The sequence below is a fragment of the Mycteria americana genome, chromosome 2, assembly GCF_035582795.1.
Source record: "Mycteria americana isolate JAX WOST 10 ecotype Jacksonville Zoo and Gardens chromosome 2, USCA_MyAme_1.0, whole genome shotgun sequence".
Classification (NCBI taxonomy): domain Eukaryota; kingdom Metazoa; phylum Chordata; class Aves; order Ciconiiformes; family Ciconiidae; genus Mycteria; species Mycteria americana.
The window spans coordinates 25,766,608-25,785,470 of record NC_134366.1 but is presented as its reverse complement, the minus strand read 5'-3'; the positions used below and the strand labels follow the sequence as shown (position 1 = coordinate 25,785,470).

Below are 18,863 nucleotides of genomic sequence, written 5' to 3'. Positions count from 1 at the left end.
TGGCAACATTTGGCATTTTCCTCTTCAGGTAAGTTGTATACAATTTAATATTAAATTATAAACATCCTACACAGCAAAACTGAAATACAACTAACATGAATTCTATACAATTTCCAGGACAGAATGATACAGACTGGGTCAAAAGCTTGCTGATATGATGTTTGCTACTAGCTTAGATTACTTTACATTTATATAATGTCTAGCTGAAGTTTATCACAAATCTTTTTCAATCAGAAGCTGTAACAGATCTCCTAGTGAGCAGGATGAGTAGCAAGTTCTACCATAACATTAACTTACCCCAATTCTAATAATAAATTCTAAAAATTTTTGCAAAACAAAACAAAAATCTCCACCCACACTTTTCACACCATTTCTGACTAGCACGGTATCATAGTGTAAGACAATTAAGAGATAAAACTGCCTGCTTCTGCGTCCTCTGTGGGCCAGTCCAGAACTGATACAGGAACTTCAGAGAAAGCCCATCCACCCAGGTATATGATAAACAAAAGAGCAAGATGACGATACTACTTCAGTTCACCAGCAATAGGGAGAAAAGGCTGAAAGTTAATTTTACAGAGGCAAAATGATCTGTTTATGCTGTTGATTCAAAAATCTTATAATACAAAATCACCCCCCTGAATTCAACACCCAGCACTATGCTAAATTGCTATTTCACTACTTGCTTTTTGCTAAATTGCCAAATCCAGAATTATATGTAGGCTTATATTATGGAGTGGAATGAAAGATATCAGTGAAAAATATGTCACACATGAAAGAGATGCATATAATCAATAATTCTGACAATATACAATAAACTTATCTCAAAAGCAAAAAGTAGTCACAGAAAGGTATTTACCAAACTATACCAAAACCCAGAAGTCATCACGTACATAGAAGCAGCACTTTATGACCAACAGAGCTGCCGTTGGGAGAAGTTGTTCTGACATTAACGTTGTGATAGTAGGACTTAAAAAAATAAAGTCCTTAAGAGTCTGTTCCTTAACTAGCCAACTTTCCATTCATGTACCTTCCTGCCATGGTATCAAAAGAGAAACCTAATCAAAGATGTTGGAAGCTAGTCTGGACCTACCTAAGGGAACTCAAACTCAGAAAACAATATTTAATCTGTTCTTCTCTATTTAAGAACACCAGCTACATTTTTCTTTAGTTCAGAAATAGGCTTTGGAGTATTGGTATCTCACAGTCTTCTCCATTGTTTCAGTTAATATTTGCTAGGATACTCTCCTTCATTTCAACATGGTTTGTAAGCTGTCCTTATCGTTGTATCAATACCTGAAACATTTAGGAAAATTTTAACACTAGTATTATCAAACTCAATTTACAAACCATATATAGCACCACCTGACAGCTGAATACTTTGCCAGGACTTCAGAGGGAAATAACTCCAACAAAGCTGTCTGGATCTGCTTGGCAGCTCCTGTGAGCTTTAAGGGGCACATCTACTCTCACATTTATAGCGAAGTCACCAAACACGACAGCCTGAAGCCTCACCTGACCCAGGCCAAGCATTTGCACAAGCTCTCACCCCAGCAAATTCCTACTGACCACGCAGGTCAGGCCAGGACAGCATACCGAAACCTGCATGAGGCAAAAGCTCGGTGGTAGCTGGCACTGTGCAACAATTTCCCTCAAAGGACAAAATAATCTCTTACCTCTGGCAGCTGGAGCCCAGCAGAGCTGTGTGACTTATTCTCGCAGTGCCCACGCCAGCTATCCCTTGGGACCAACTAGGCATACTTGCACTGCGGCCTAGTCGCAGGCCCTTTTAATGGTACCATCCATTTTCTTGTCTGTGGGAGAAACAAGAACTGCCTGCCTGAGACAGAGTACCTACTCAGAGGTCAACTTTTTAAATAGCCCACCCGAGCTTACAGTGTGAGGAGAAAAGTGTTACAACAGTGTGTGGGTTTGGTTTGGGGGGGGGGGGTGTTTAATTTTGTTTACAATTTACATAGCAAAATAGCTAAAAAGACATAATTGGCTGACCATTTTTGCCACAGGATTTCCAAAGGCTGGCTAACCTCCTTTGCGCTACGGTGTGACATTGATCATTTTCAGTCTGCTCAACTCCAGCTTTTTGAAGTTCTTCCTATCTGGAGTCAGAGACATGAAGGAGACTGTGGCAAACCTCCACTCCTCAGGTAAGCTCTTATCTCCCGCTGTGACCGGCGGCCGCCTCACTACGAAACTGATCCACACAGAGAAGATCGTAATCCTCATAGAGCGCTCAGCACTAACAGCCTATTAAACTATGTATTTCTTATGTTTCCCATCTGCATTCTTAACTTTTGGTCACGTTTTCCACATTATATGTTATTTTTCCCCCCCAATTAATTTGGGATCTGTGTTTAACTAAATTTTAGCATAGGGAATACTATTTATCAATAAAAATGTCCAAAACATTATTGATTTCTTAAGCTCAGAAAACTAAAATGGGCAAACCCCAGAGACAGTAGTAACACAGTGAACAGAGCTGACGGCTTTACATTTGGGGAGAAGAAACTCTTGGGAGAAGAAAGCTGGTGGAAGCAACAACTTTCACATATATACGTAGATGAAAAAATATCACTAAGAAATACTCTAATTTAATATTTGCTTTAAAAAAATCCCATGTGCCTAAGAGTTTCTGGACTTTCATTCCTTGTACAACATGAGAGCAAGCACAAACGATTGGATTACTTCTGTGTATTAAACAATAGCAAATGCACTGAAGGTCTGCAATTTATTAATAGGTAAGACAGTATAAGCAAAGGAAAACTTCCATAAAAAAATGCTTGCAGCTAAAATAATTACTGTAATAGAAACATTCAAGGTTATTCTTGATTAAAAAAAAAAGCATCTCTACTTTCTGAGACAAAACTATGCAAATTAAGTTTGTATACAGTGTGAAACAGCCCACTTCACATCACTTACATTGCAGTACATAGTGTCACACATTTAGAAAAGATTTTTTTTTAAATAAGGAACTGCAACAAAATAATAATGAAACCTTCAGAAAATAATTGAGATAGGACTGAATCTTCCCCCTTTAACAGTATTCAGTGACTAAGAAGAAAAACCCCTTAATTGGCAAGTATAGAAAAAACAAACATGAATCGCTGTCAGACTAGTTACTTGATCCCCCGTTGATATACAACTGATCTCTTCTTGGAGTATAATTCACATACTGCATAAAGTATAAAGACGCTCCTCTAGAAATAAAACCCTCTGCTTTTACCCTTAACTAGTAATAGCAAAAAACATATTTCATCACTCTACCATTACTACCACAGCTGGTTTTCTTTAAATGCTAGAACATATGGTGAAATTTTTTTTTTTGTTCAATTCCACTGGAATTCTGTTGAGATTAATCTATGGCTTGATCTACAACTGAAACACACTAGCTGTCAGTTAAGTCATCAAAAATATTTCAAATTATTCCATACAATGGCCACATTTTAATCTTTCTGTCTTGTACTAATGATAACTGCTGCTTTTTTCCTCCTCTCTTTCCCTGAACACACTGCTGCTCTAAGCTTTCATACGTTGAAATATTCCACTAAGATCCAAACCACTGCCAACACACTCCTACATAAGCATGCAAGAATGACTACTTAAAATGACTACCTCGCTTTTTGTTTTATTAAATAAAGACAGCATGCAAGAGAAATTAAATAATCACAGAGGTTAGCAAGGCAAAAAGATATTCTGACGTCCATGATATAGCATGTATTTATAAAGGATCATTTTAATTTTCTCTTCCACCACCAAGAAAATCTGTAACTGATAAAGACATTTATTCGGGTCCAACAAGATGCACGGACTTGTTAGCAGAGATGAAAAAGTGGCTGATCATGTCCTTCACTCACTCATCCCAGAGGCCGTTCAGCCAAGCATATGTCGGAAAAAATTGTCCATACTATCCTCTTAATACAATAATAAATAAGGCTGCCAGAGAGAGAAATACAAAGCTGTACCAAGAAAAGCATCGCTTTTAAGCCTTCCCCTACCTTTTCCCTGATATTTACAAACCGCAGGCAGTGCTGCCGGGGACTCTCACCAGGGTGGCTGCCGAGAGGTCTCATGTGGCGTTCCCAGTTTCCCACCACCTCCCTCTGCCTCGATTTTAACCATTCCCGAGAAAACCCACCCTGACATGCACAGAATGAATCCTGCTCAAGTTGGAAGCATGTGATAACTAGGCTTCAGGTTGAAACGGGAAGCCCCAGCACCCAATTAATCTCAGAGATTTAAACAAGCCCCATCTTACCGTTTTGCTGTTGCCCGGATCAGGTTAGATTCACCTGCAACTCTTTGGCATCTCTCTAGCAATGCTAGTGTTTGCAGTCAGGCTGGGCTCATTCAGCAACTGAATTCACAACATCTTTCTGCACTAGCAAGCTGAAATGGTACGGCTGTACTACAGCTAAGAAAGGGGGAAATCTAAAGCAGAAAACAAAGAAATCCCTCAAGACAGGGTAATCCCAGTGGAGTAAAATATAAAAGGTACAGATGAGCACCGAGGGTACAATATTTCTCTGTCCAAATTTCACCAGCAATACCATACTCTTTCTAAAAAGATTTTTTTTTTTTAAATATATGATGGACTTGCCTGTGGAGTTCCCAGAAAGGCAGAGTATCCAGGCTCTGCAGCAGCATTGCAGCCGAAGTAACCATGCATATGCTATCTAGGCAATTTACAGCAGTCTTTTTGAAAAGGTATTGATTTACAATGTAGCACTGCCTGAACTCAACACAGAAATGCAGCCAAAATAGCTACTGGTGATTTCATAGGAATTAGGGAAAAAAACTCAACATTCAATCAAGGGGATGCAACTAATCATCCCCAATTCAATTATGTCCCAGAACTGAAGGAAACCAGCAAGTGCTTGAGTGACAAATGATATTAAAGACGTAATCTAAGGGCATGTGGAAATAAGCACTATGAATGCTACTATCCACTTTTACAGAAACAATAAATATGAAAAAGCATTTTAAAATGTATTGAGCCAAAATACGAACTCTGAAGTTAATTCTAGCATGGTAAGGATGAAACATAGTATTTAATATATGAACATACAAAATACGCAAAGCTCTGAGTAAGCGACCGACGCCTACTCCATGCTGGGAAGCCACTGCTGAGCCCAAGCGAGCTTGGGTGTGGTAGGAGGGAAGAGAGGGCAGCAGGAGCAAACCCTCAAGGAGGGCTTCTCCAAAAGGGAGGCAGCAAACCTTCTCCATCTCCTACTCCTACAGCAGCCCCTGCTGGCCTGTGCTTCAGATGGCTCCTGGCTCCCCAGAAACCTCCCAGGGTTGGGGGAGTGCTGGACAGACTATGCTAGGACAGGGAACAGTAACATATACATAAGTGAAACCTTCAGGAGAGAAAGAACGCAGCTCAACTGAGATGACATCCTGAACACCCAGAAATATTTTTCATTTTTATGTAACAAGGAGGTGCAATGAACTAGCAGGCAAAACAGAGCCCTGGCTCATGCCCCAGGCAGCTCCAGTGAGCCACATCACAAGACCATTGGAAGCAGACTCCCCCGTAGAGTCCCACTTTGAAGAAAGCATGTCGTGCTTCAACTCCGCACGTTTGCTCAAGTCCCACCACAGTCACCAAGACTTAAACACATGCTTAAATACTTCTTGACTCAAGGCTCACAGCTGAATCTAGCATCAGTGGCCTCAGTGCCGATAAAACTTGAATGGCATGAGCAAATTCCGTAAGATGCTCCCAAAATTAAGTAGCACTTGTTAATTTTTCCCCTCATCTATTTTCCAACCTTAGTCACAGGGGCATATTCCAGAAGACTACTCAGTTTCTTAGCTTGGTTTTTAAGCAGATAGAAGGCTTCATTTCTCCCGAAAAAAAGATGACTTCCACTCTCTAGACCATAATTTTCTTCTCTGGCATCTCAAGCATGGGGGTCCAAAGAAAACATGAAAAAAAGCTTCCAGTTGAAATGATGAGAAAATACATTCAAAACATTTACATTTCTTGTCTGTATTCTGTCAACATCAAATTTGTCTGAGGATGAGGGAGAACAGGACAGAAGGATCCTCAGAAAAAAAGAAATAGCTAGTGAGTAAGCACCTGCCGAGACCAGTATGTGCCAAAAGACAGGCACCACGTTAAGGAAAAAGTGGTGGACCACCACAGGGAAAGGGAACACAGCAGGCAAGCCAGAGAAATGGGGAACTGCATTCCAGAAGCAAGCAAGGTGTTGGGCCAAGGCACGGAGACAGAAAGCAAGCCAAACAGCCAACAAAGTAATGGGATCTAACTCAAAGAAGCCAAACCCTCCCATATTTTAAAGTTAATTATTTTTACTGTATTTAAAAAAAAAAACAAAACTGCATTTATTGCATTAAAGCCCTTCTTGTTGTCTTTGACATCCCTCAAAAGATTCAATTCCAGTTGGGCTTTGGCTTTCCTAACTGCATCTCTGCATGCTTGGAAGATGTCTCTGTATTCCTTCCCAGTTACTTGTCCCCACTTCCACCTTCTGTATACTTCATTTTTACCTTTGTGTCTTGTTAGGAACTCCTTGTTCATCCATGCAGGCTTCCCAGCATTTCTGCTTGACTCCCTACTATTCTTATCCCCTCCTTCCCCCTGTGCTAGCCCCATCCCTTCCCCTACTCCCAACCCCATTTGCAGACTGCGGTTGAACACAACTTGGCTGGAACGCAAATACATGCTCTGCTGCTGCCCATGGTACCACAAACAGGATTGGGAATCCTGGCTGGCAGGCAAAGGCCGTCTAGAATTATGACTGGAATTGATGGACCACACAGAGCCCCCTGTACCATGGGACTGGTTTGTTTTCCAAGGGGGTGGGCGAGTAGCTGAACTAAAGAAATTTCAATACAATTTAAAAAAAAAAAAAAGTCAAATACCTATGGGTTTAGGTTTGACAACTCTGCGTGGAAACCAGCTGCAAGTACCAGCTTCACATTATCTGTACTCTGCCATGTCACTGCTTTCATCCCAGGGCAGACTCCAAAATATAAGGAGGCACCTTTGGAGCTTTTCAAGATAACAGATATACAGTCATCTGCAAATTACCATACTTAAAACAGAGAGATTACACAATGTCACAGCTCTGATGGTCAATTAACTAAACATGCAAACCATCATTTATTAATACGGCATAATGAAAAGAATGCCAGCAGTTACCTTGTGTTCTGTGTGGTCATACTATATACTGTTCAAATGGAACTTGTAAGTAATGTCCTGTTTCCATTAGTCTATATTAAGTCATCCAAGGGAGAGGAGGGGAGAGAGGAAGCAAGCGACAAAGGCGGTTAACTGTTCTCCCTTCTCCAAGAAATAACAACCACATGCAGTAATTTGTACAACTACCATATGTCCGTATGAGTCCATTTTCTCCTCACAGAAGAAAGTGCATGACTAAGGAGAGCCACTGCTCAACGCATGCCTTTCCTTTTTGATAACCACAGATTGAATATACAAGGAAAGAGTAAACATACTTCACACTTTCAAAAATTTACTCACGTGTGAAAAGTCATTTGGACTTCTAGCCAGCCACTTTATAAGCCACTGATAAGTCATAAAAATTGATTTAATTTGTTTAACAAGCTGTATTGAGAAACAGAGGACTGGATGGGACAACACCTGTCTAAGTCCAGTTCAGTTCCCTGCTATATCAGGAGCACAGGTAGTGTTTTCCTCAATCCCATCAGTGGCAGGGAAGAATACCAAAAGGAACAGGGAAACTCACCTGCTCAACATGTGGCTCAGAGGCTGGTGCCATTGGTGGAATTTTTGGGTTTTTGATCATGGGACGCTTACACGGCACCAGGCCTGCTGGCGACGGACAGAGTTCAGCTATCTCAAAGGGGAAAAAGGATTCTCGCTCATGAGTTGGCAGGGCTCATCAAGAGGGCTTTAAACTAGTTTCAAAGGGGGAAGGGGACATAACCAGGCTCACTAGAGAGGGGCCTAAGGGTGGCATGCCAATGTTGGGAGTGAAATCGATAGCCCAGCTCAAGTGCATCTGCACCAATGCACGCAGCATGGGCAACAAACAGGAGGAGCTGGAAGCCATTGTGCAGCAGGATAGCTATGGCTTAGTCGCCATCACAGAAACGTGGTGGGATGACTCTCACGACTGGAGTGCTGCCATGGATGGCTACAAGCTCTTCAGAAGGGATAGGCAAGGAAGGAGAGGCGGCGGGGTGGCTCTGTATGTTAGGAAGTGTTTCGATTGTGTAGAACCCGGCGATTATGACAATAAGGTCGAGTGCTTAGGGGTAAGGATGAGGGGGAAGGCCAACAAGGCAGATATTCTGCTCGGTGTCTGTTATAGACCACTCAACCAGGATGAAGAGGCAGATGAAGCATTCTATAAGCAGCTGGCAGGAGTCTCACAATCGCTAGCCCTTGTTCTCATGGGGGACTTCAACTTACCGGACGTCTGCTGGAAATACAACACAGAGGAAACAGTCTAGCAGGTTCCTGGAATGTGTGGAAGATAATTTCCTGACACAGCTGGTGAGTGAGCCTACCTGGGGAGGTGCCTCGCTTGACCTGCTGTTTACAAACAGAGAAGGACTGGTGGGAGATGTGGTGGCTGGAAGCCGTCTTGGCCTTAGTGACCATGATATGATAGAGTTCTTGATCCGGGGCGAAGTAAGGAGGGGGGTGAGCAAAACCTCTACCCTGAACTTCCGGAGGGCAGACTTTGGCCTGTTCAGGACGCTGGTTGAGAGAGTCCCTTGGCAGACAGTCCTGAAGGGCAAAGGGGTCCAGGAAGGCTGGGCATTCTTCAAGAAGGAAGTCTTAAAGGCGCAGGAGCAGGCTGTCCCCATGTGCCGTAAGACGACCCGGCGGGGAAGACGACCGGCCTGGCTGAACAGGGAGCTTTGGCTGGAACTCAGGAAAAAAAAGGAGAGTTTACCACTTTTGGAAGAAGGGGCAGGCAACTCAAGAAGAGTACAGGGATCTTGTCAAGTGATGCAGAGAGAAAATTAGAAAGGCAAAAGCCCAGCTAGAACACAATCTGGCCGCTGTTGTAAGAGATAATAAAAATGTTTTTACAAATACATTAACAATAAAAAGAGATCCAAGGAGAATCTCCCTCCTTTATTGGATACAGGGGGGAACATCGCCACCAAGGATGGGGAAAAGGCTGAGGTACTTAATGCCTTCTTTGCCTCAGTCTTTTATACTCAGACCAGTTATCCCCAGGGTATTCAGCTACCTGAGCAGAAAGACAGGGACGGAGAGCAGAATAAACCCCCCACAATCCAGGAGGAAGCAGTTAACAACCTGCTACGCCACCAGGACACTCACAAGTCTATGAGGCCAGATGGGATCCACCCGAGAGTACCGAGGGAGCTGGTGGAGGAGCTACCCAAGCCACTCTCCATCATTTATCTGCAGTCCTGGTTAACAGGGGAGGTCCCAGACGACTGGAGCCTTGCCAACATGACGCCCCTCTACAAGAAGGGCCAGAAGGAGGATCTGGGGAACTACAGGCCTGTCAGCCTGACCTCGGTACTGGGGAAAATTATGGAGTGGTTCATCTTGAGTGCGCTCAAGAGGCATGTGCAGGCCAACCAGGGGATCAGGCCCAGCCAGCATGGGTTCAGGAAAGGCAGGTCCCGCTTGACCAACCTGATCTCCTTCTACAACCAGGTGACCCACCTAGTGGATGAGGGAAAGGCTGTGGATGTTATCTACCTGGACTTTAGTAAAGCCTGTGACACTGTCTCCCACAGTATTCTCCTAGAGAAGCTAGTGGCTCATGGCTTAGGCGGGTGTACTCTTCACTGGGTAAAAAACTGGCTGGATGGCCAAGCCCAGAGAGTTGTGGTGAATGGAGTTAAATCCAGTTGGCGGCCGGTCACAAGCGGTGTTCCCCAGGGCTCTGTGTTGGGGCCAGTTCTGTTTAATATCTTTATCAATGATCTGGATGAGGGGATCGAGTGCACCCTCAGTAAGTTTGCAGATGACACCAAATTGGGCGGGAGTGTTGATCTGCTTGAGGGCAGGAAGGCTCTACAGAGGGACCTGGACAGGCTGGATCGATGGGCTGAGGTCAATTGTATGGGGTTTAACAAGGCCAAGTGCCGGGTCCTGCACTTGGGCCACAGCAACCCCATGCAACGGTACAGGCTTGGGGAAGAGTGGCTGGAAAGCTGCCTGGCAGAGAAGGACCTGGGAGTGTTGGTCGATAGCCGGCTGAACATGAGCCAGCAGTGTGCCCAGGTGGCCAAGAAGGCCAACAGCATCCTGGCTTGTATCAAAAATAGCATGGGCAGCAGGACTAGGGAAGTGATCGTCCCCCTGTACTCGGCACTGGTGAGGCTGCACCTTGAATATTGTGTTCAGTTTTGGGCCCCTCACTACAAGAGGGACATTGAGGTGCTGGAGCGTGTCCAGAGAAGGGCAAGGAAGCTGGTGAAGGGTCTGGAGCAGAAGTCTGATGAGGAGCGGCTGAGGGAGCTGGGGTTGTTTAGCCTGAAGAAGCAAAGGCTGAGGCTCTCTACAACTACCTGAAAGGAGGTTGTAGTGAGGTGGGGGTCGGTCTCTTCTCCCAGGTAACAAGCAATAGGATGAGAGGAAATGGCCTCAAGTTGCATCAGGAGAGGTTTAGATTGGGTATTAGGAAAAATTTCTTTACTGAAAGGGTGGTCAAGCATTGGAAGAGGCTGCCCAGAGAGGTGGTGGAGTCACCATCCCTGAAGGAGTTCAAAAGACGTGTAGATGTGGCACTTCAGGACATGGTTTAGTAGGCATGGAGGTGTTGGGTTGATGGTTGGACTAGATGATCTTAGAGGTCTTTTCCAACCTTAATTATTCTATGATTCTATCACAGCCGATCACAAAATACAACCCCTTCCCTAAACTGGTAAGTTTGGGTTCAGTCTGAAGTTAGAATACATAGAGTACACAAGACCTGACCTTAATAACACAACCCAGCAGTGACAAAAATGGTTGAATGCAAAGAAAATAACTTTTATCTTAAGATGGCAAGTGAAGCAGTGGATAATATTGCACAATTGAATGCATGACAAGTTACTGGAAGTACAACACGCTGTTAAGCTTGCTTCACCATACCAATATTTGAACTATACCATCTGCATTATCTGGTATGGTGGGACCTCACTTAAAAAGTCACTGTCTGAAATAAAATGCAACGTAAAACAGTGCCAATTATTTTTGCAACTTTTAAGACCAAAGAAGAGATTTTATGGTTTCAGGGACTGATGCCAAATATACTTTTCATTATAAAGAATTCTTAAAGTGCAAGTTCAAAGGAGACAACATGAAGAACACTGTGTAATGATTTTACACATCTAAAAAATACTTCAAATCAGTCCAGATACAATTTCAACTCAGTGAAAGCATTCTTTGCATATAAAAGGTTAATCCAATGACTTCGGACAATTATATTCCTTCTGTGCGATAGGAAAACCTAACTCCAACATTCCTAGGAAACCCACATTTTCCTGTGAACACTAATACAGTTCCACTGAGATTGTCTTATTTCTTATTGATATTTCTGTGTTTCTTGCTATGTGGGCAAAGACCTCATACAAATAAAAATAATCCAGACTAAAACACATTGGTGCAATGTACCTATGACATGAACTTGAATTTGGTCTTTGTGCTTGAATTAGGGTTTCCTCTTAGGGAAGCTGAATACTATTTTTCAAGCTCACTTTTTTCTTCCTTTTTTTTTTTAAGCTCTTAGTTAAAGGTATTGTATAAGGCCTGTCCTAAAGAATTCTGTTAGCCTCTAATTATTAGCCAAAAGTACTTAAAGAGAGGAAATGGAAAGGCCCGAGGCAGTCAGAACTGCAGTGTGATCAGCAGTTGATATATACAGATACCAGATGCAGAGCTTAGTCAAAGTATGGAATTTCATAATTATTCTACTTTGAAGAAGAGAGCAGATCTGTAGGCTTTTCCACTGGAGGTGGGCATTGTTAGACACAAAAGAGGGCTCTGATATACCTTACCCTGCAATAATAAAGCATGCTTTGCTATATAAAAATAACTAAATAGTCTTCTCCCAGCCATATCTTGCTCATACTTGCAAAAACAAACCCAACTATTACACACAGACAGAATTCTATCTCAGCTAGTACTGCGGTCATGCCTTTACCATATATTAAAATTATGCTGCAAAAAAATGCCTATCTGGAAAGAGTATAAGGCCTATACCAATTGTCAGGTAAAATAATCTGCATTTTGTTTGCCTAAATTCCTCATTCCCAACTGAAAGACAGTAAGTGATAGCAGAGTCACTCATCTTCAGCATCATAGTTACATGTGTTGTCAATAGTAGCAACGTTTCACTACAAAAATGTAGGTATCTTCGCAATACATGAATAAAATTATAGACAAAAAATGCACCATAGTTCCTAAGACTTATGATGAACCTGTACATACACATAACCTCATGTTCAGGTGCTAAGTCTTAATGTTACTAATATATTGCATACAAAGCACCACAACCTAGACTACTCAGGGGAAAAAAAAAAAAGACATTTAAATCAACATCTCAATCAACCATTTTTCAAAAACACCACAAAGAACTCAAGCAGTATAAATTCAAGTGTATGCACTCTGTCTGGAAGATGATAACAATCAGTAAAATGGCTTAGTGGAGTAGCTTTAATTAAATTATCTACTATGACATACAATTCCTAAAACCACATAGCTGACAATTCTTATATTTGCAATACAAACAAGAACCCAAAAAACCCCTAGCTACTCAGGAAAGGATAGTAGTATTTCTATGACACAAATTTTAATGATGAATACTAGAGACACAGTTTACAAAGTTTTTCTTTAGGGAGAGTTATAAAGAATTAACAATAGCTTTTTAATATCCACCAATATAATCCCCAGGGAAGAATCCCTGAAAATGTTTCATTTTTGAGTTACACATATTGCTACAGCTGATCTCACACAGGGACGAAACTCAATGATATCCCATTTCAGTCTTCCATAGCATTATAGCTAGGAGAAGAAAGCTTTCTATAAATGAATTAAAACTTAACACAAAAAGATGTGTTCACCTTCATCTCCTTCTCAAGTTTAAATATGTCATGCACTGAAATTCTTATTTGAAAGCACTGGATTTTAGCTTCCCTTGGTTTTCACTTTGAGATACTCACATGAAAGGCTTTGTTGGTTTGGTGGTTTTTTATTTCACCTGACGTCTTTCTACATTGCAATGGAAAAAAATCTCAGGTTTTCTAACTAAAAAAAGATTTATGCACAAAATGTAGGCTATTGTGGTAAAAAAAAAATGTGAAGCCAAATCAACCTCCACATTCCTATGATGTGGATAAGAAGCTAGAATAAGTTGCATGTTTACAGTATCCACTTTGACAAATCCGTATCTATTCTACTCTTCTTCACTAAGCATTGTTCCTTTGAGCCGCAATTTCAGTCTTTAAGGCTTTTGCCATCTGCTGTGTTTGCCACACAATGCAAATCGTGAACTCATGTTATGAGAACAGTAAAGCAACGACCTTCAGATGGGAATAAGCGTTGACAACTCTTGCACTGGAATTGAACTACCAACACACAAGTGAAAGACTTCAGCTCACAGGCACTGTTCAGCTGCCTCTATTCCTCCCTTACAGGCTTTATTAATAAGGATAATCAAAATTTCTGGTGAAAAATCCACTGAGGATCACAGCAAAAGATCATGTGATCTATGAATTCAAGTTCCACAGGCCAAGACCCTCTTTGTCCTCTGTGGAAAGGGTAGAAGCTATATTGAAATAATCATCCTAGCACTTGATAGCTTTAAGCCAATCTAGACTATGAAATGATGAAACTCTGAAGGCACCCCAAAAGTGAGAGGATATGGCCAACTACCTTAGGCCTCATATAGATTATTTTCAGAAGATTAATCAGAACTCTTGAGAGCTTCCTCTGTGGCCTCTACAGTACACGTAGAAACTGCTTTTACAGGATGTCAGACAGCTTGAGAAGGTGTTCTTGGATTGACTTGAAGCCCAAAATTTAATCTACTTTAAAATTTAATTTATCCTGTATTTTCTCAATGAAAGACAATGATGACTGTCGAGGTGCATATAACTGCTCCATTAAGTAAGGATGACACTTTTGGCATTGAAGGAGGTTGATGTAGTATCTGCTGCAGAAGAGCAAAGACTGTGCTTTAAAAAAGCTAATGAAGTACTGACCTAGAAACCAAGTGAGAAGTTAGAGATGATCTTTCACTGGCATTCACAGTAAGAGGGAACTGAGGGAGTGTCACAATTATTCTTGTCTTCATTCTCTCACGTGGGACCTTGAAGTACCCCAAATTAGTGAACTCAAGAGGTTTACATAACTGTGCGTTAAATGAGGTTTAACTGTATACGTCTCCAGTCGAATCCTGGCAAAACAATTTCCCTAAGTTCTGGCCTTCCTGAAATTTGGTATCCAAATATCAAACCTGAAGCGGGGGAGGGAATCTCACAAGACATCTTCTCCAGGCAGTTGCTATAAGGAACCATCTGATTGGTTCTGTTTTCAGAGATAACTGCAACTGTTAATAAAAGAACCTCACAACAATGACATTTAATCCTAAATATGGTGTTTTGTGGCATCATATAATTTCAGCAATTATTCCAGGCTCCTCACAAGCTTATTTCCTTTTAACTGGTCAACAACCTGTTTATATTTTTACTCTTCACAATGTTCGCCTTGGAGTTGTGACAAGTGGCAGAAGAACCACCAGCCCAGGAACCGTGGCATGCTCTGTGGGAAGTACCACTGACAGGTATCTAAGGTTCTGCTCTTTGTCACAGGAAGTTACTGAGAAATACAAGATGCTATAAAAGCATGTTTATTACAGTAATCTATAGAAAGTGAACCCACAAACTCATCATGTGGCTTCATATAAACTCATATCTTTGCCCTCCAGGTGGTAGACAGTTACACAACACTGTGCAGTTAGAAACCATTCTGTCTCTTGAAAACCAAACCAAAAAAAACCCCTCTGATTATTTCTCAGTAAGCAGGAACTACAAAGCCACTAAAGAAATGTTATGCAATTATTCCCTCTTCACCAGCATAAAGTCAGCTTACAGTCTTACAGGTTACTATCTCATCCTCCCTCAATTCCCTGTTTTACATTCTAACAGGTCTTAATCTATTACCTTCAAGTCAGTGGAAGCTATATTGCACTTCTAACTTATCATTCTTGTCTTCTCCCTCTGTGTCATCTTCTGTGCTATTTTTGTTATATGATGGCTAATATTTGATATTATATTTACACAAACAGTATTTCTGCAATAACACGATGGCAGCTTTGGTTTTGTTCTCCTTTCTTTTCCTATTGTTTTCTGATGGTTTACTTGGTTTTTAGACTACTGCTGAACACTGAGTCACTATCTTCAAGCTATTATCCAATGACCCTGTAATTCTTATCCGGAATAACGTAATTTGTTTAGACTCACCAATACACATGCATAGCTGCAGTTAAGTTCTTCATATGCATCAGTTTGTACATATCAGCATGAAATGCCATTATCATTTTACCATCCAAATAGTCTATACTGCAAAATCCTTGGGCAACTTTTGGTAGTTCACCTACCAATAGCTTTTTTAAATGTGCCAATTCTCCATCCCTCTTCCATGTCTTTGTCTTCTGCCTGGAGGGTTAGTTGCCATTCCCCTGTAAGTCTCAAAATTGGATATTTTATCTGTTCTGTATGGTATACATGACAGATGTGACAAATGTATAAGCATCATACAAACAACAATGATTGGCAAATCTGATGATAGCAAAACAGTAAGTTCAATGGTGCTGTGCTATGAGATTAAAGAAGTTGCTAACAAAAAATTAAATAGAAACACTTGAGTAATACCTGATTTAGGAATATTGTTGGTTCTCATGATCAAATATGAGAAGCAGCTCTGAGAAACATCTCCCCTCCTTCCAGCTATATTTGTCTAGAAGGCTACACTACCTAATGGACAAGAGTTTCACTGCAGTCCTCCATAGCTTCGTTCTTTACTATTTAAATTGGCACAGAATGATGTACATCAAAAAGGCACGTCAAACCTCTACCTGATGCAATGCCGAGTCAAGTGCTCACAGGAAACAAACAGTAGAACTCCAGGTATTGCACTAATATTCATCTGTCCTTTGGTTAAATACAAAGCGTTGGTTTTGACCTATAAAGCCTTTTACCATTTGGGTCACTAGCTCCTTGCAGACTGCTTTTCTTTCCTGTTTTATCTCAGTAATTCAGACGAGAGGGTTGTATTCACCTGGGCATTCTCACGGAAGGGCACTTCAGTCCAGAAGCTGATAAAGCTTTAATGCATGTTGAGCAGCTTATCTATTTTCCCAGGACATCTTAGGTGAGAAATAGAAAGCATCTCAGGAGGAGTGAGCTGCTGAAGACAGAAAACTTCAGAAAGGACAAGAGAAAAAGGCCTCTTCCTTGTACTACAAAAGCTACCTCTACAAAATACAGTTAGTGGTAGGACAGCTACGGCAGCTTACATGTCCACAGAGCACCCATTCTCACATAAAATTCCACCTAAACATTTTTTCCTCCTCAGACTACCTCTTCCAGCATCTCTGGAGCTGGACACAATTAGAGTATGTTCTTAAATAGACTCCCTGGAGATATTCTGCCCTACCATCTTCTTGTGAAGTAGAACAACATGGATTTTCATGTGATGGAGCACACAGTGGCTACAGAGGGCTGGAGCAGATTTATACATCAACAGATTTGTTCTATTCAGTTCAAGAGCAAATATGTGGCCTATCAGGAAAACCCAAGAAGCCTCAAAGGTTTCAATAATTAAAAAAGGAGCAAAATACTCATGGGGGGACGTGGGGGAGGAGGAGAATTTCCATTACCTTGTTTCAGATATCCAGTAATTTCCTGAATTTCAACAAGAAATTTTAAAGGAAACACACTGTTTCAGTCTAACAAAGTCAAATGGAAGTGAAACTTCTCTTGGTTAAATGACACGGAAAAAATACATTGATTAATCTATCTAGCTTATATATCTCTCTCTTGTATCAAGTTGAAGACTCCCTACCACATGAGGAAAGAGAAAGAAATTAAGGCCTATGACAAAAAGGGTGAACGATTCCATAGAACTGACATGTTGAAGGTTGACAATGGATATCTTCTTCCACTTAAATCACCGCTACAGGATTTACAGCACTGTTTCAAGTGCTTCAAGCCAGAAAGTCTACAAAATACTGAACATTTAGAGTTTTGCATGAGAGGTCACTGTAGTATTGGGGGTGGGGAGGTGGGGGGTTGTTTGCTTCCAAACACCAAGGAAAAAAAACCACTTGTACAAGTTAGTCATCATATATCAAGAAGTCATCATATATCAACTTACCATTGATAAATACAATGGTATGTATGATATATACAAACATTGCTTTAATACTTCACTATTTTTGTTTTGGCCATTCCAGAAGGTATCTAAAGTCTGCACATACCAAACTATTTTGCAGGAGAAGAATGATGCAGCCATGCATCTCTCCTGAAGTATGGTTGCCTTGGTGCTCAGACACTTACTTCCTTCTTGAGAACTCACACAAACCCACTTGCAAAATCTTCTGTGGGAAAAAGCAAACATGGTACTATATTTAATTTCTGACTGATTTAGCAGAAGATTACTATGAAAAGAATTCTTACTGTACCATAAAACAAAGCCAAAACCCCTTAAATCAGTCATCCTCATAATCTAAGAGGTCCCATGACTATCTACATGCAGTTAAAATGATAATAAGATATTGTTTCAGATATTTTCTTAAGAGAAATCTTACATTCTTTTCTAGAAAGGAACAATAAACTCTCAAAAAATGAGGCAGCACAAGCTATATGGTTCATGGACAAAATTATGCAGCAGTGAACACAATTTGTTCACATTCTGGATGTTACGAGACTTCTTATGAATTAGAATCACTGATACTTGATCGTTCTGTTGCTCTTCCAATTAGTAAGATACCTTCTTAATTAAAACTTAAAAATAAAATTAATATTACCCTAGCAGCCTAATCATTAAAATAGGACTCCACTCTACTAGATTCTTTCTTGACAAAGAAGTGAGATGAGCGTCCATGGCCAAGTGAAAGAGGGAGGAAACCACACCTGTCCTTGCCTTCTGTTTCAGTGGGGGGATTCAGAAGCGGAACAGTTGAGAGGAGAACCGATTAAGAAAACTGTAGTGATACTAACTATTAAAAAGAAAAAGCCAAGAAGGAAACTTGCAGCAAGACATGCACTTGTCATTTTAGTTATGTGCTCTCAGCCATAATATATCTTTTCTTTCTGGAAAATTCAGTTTTAGTTTGCAGTCTGAACAATGTAATTGCTGTAACTTTACATAATTGTTTCTCTCATGCTATCTAGTGTCTGATATTCAAATAAAGCATTCCATCTTCAGCCAGGTTGTGCCTGCCTCACATAATGACAATGAGTAACAATATGCCTCCCATGTAACATTAGGCAATCTTTACTCAGCTTTTAAGGTGTTACCCAAAGGAAAAACAACCCAGCCTACAAATAAATGTACATGACCAGCGATAAGACACAAGGAAATGGTATGAAGCTGCGTCAGGGGAAGCTCAGACTGGACATTAGGAAAAGGTTCTTCACTGAGAGGGTGGTCGGTCACTGGAACAGGCTCCCCAGGGAAGTGGTCACGGCACCAAGCCTGTCAGAGTTCCAGGAGCGTCTGGACAATGCTCTTAGTCATATGGTTTAGTTTTAGGTAGTCCTGCGAGGAGCAGGGAGTTGGACTCGATGATCCTTATGGGTCCCTTCCAACTTGAGATATCCTATGATTCTATGTGTAGGTCCCCATTTTATCGGAT

The 18,863-nt window shown here is 41.2% G+C and overlaps 1 protein-coding gene across 7 annotated transcripts in view; it reads right to left on the bottom strand.

Moving 5' to 3' along the window:
• Window positions 1–18,863, bottom strand: part of CDK14 (cyclin dependent kinase 14) — a 357,378-nt gene that overhangs the window by 283,918 nt on the left and 54,597 nt on the right. The window contains exon 1 of one of the 7 annotated variants that reach the window (XR_012774171.1): window positions 17,484–17,503. The exons of the other annotated variants lie outside the window; for them this stretch is intronic. The gene's annotated coding sequence lies outside the window, so the exon portion shown is untranslated. Of the gene's footprint in view, window positions 1–17,483; window positions 17,504–18,863 lie in introns of those variants that run through there. 7 annotated transcript variants of the gene reach the window in all.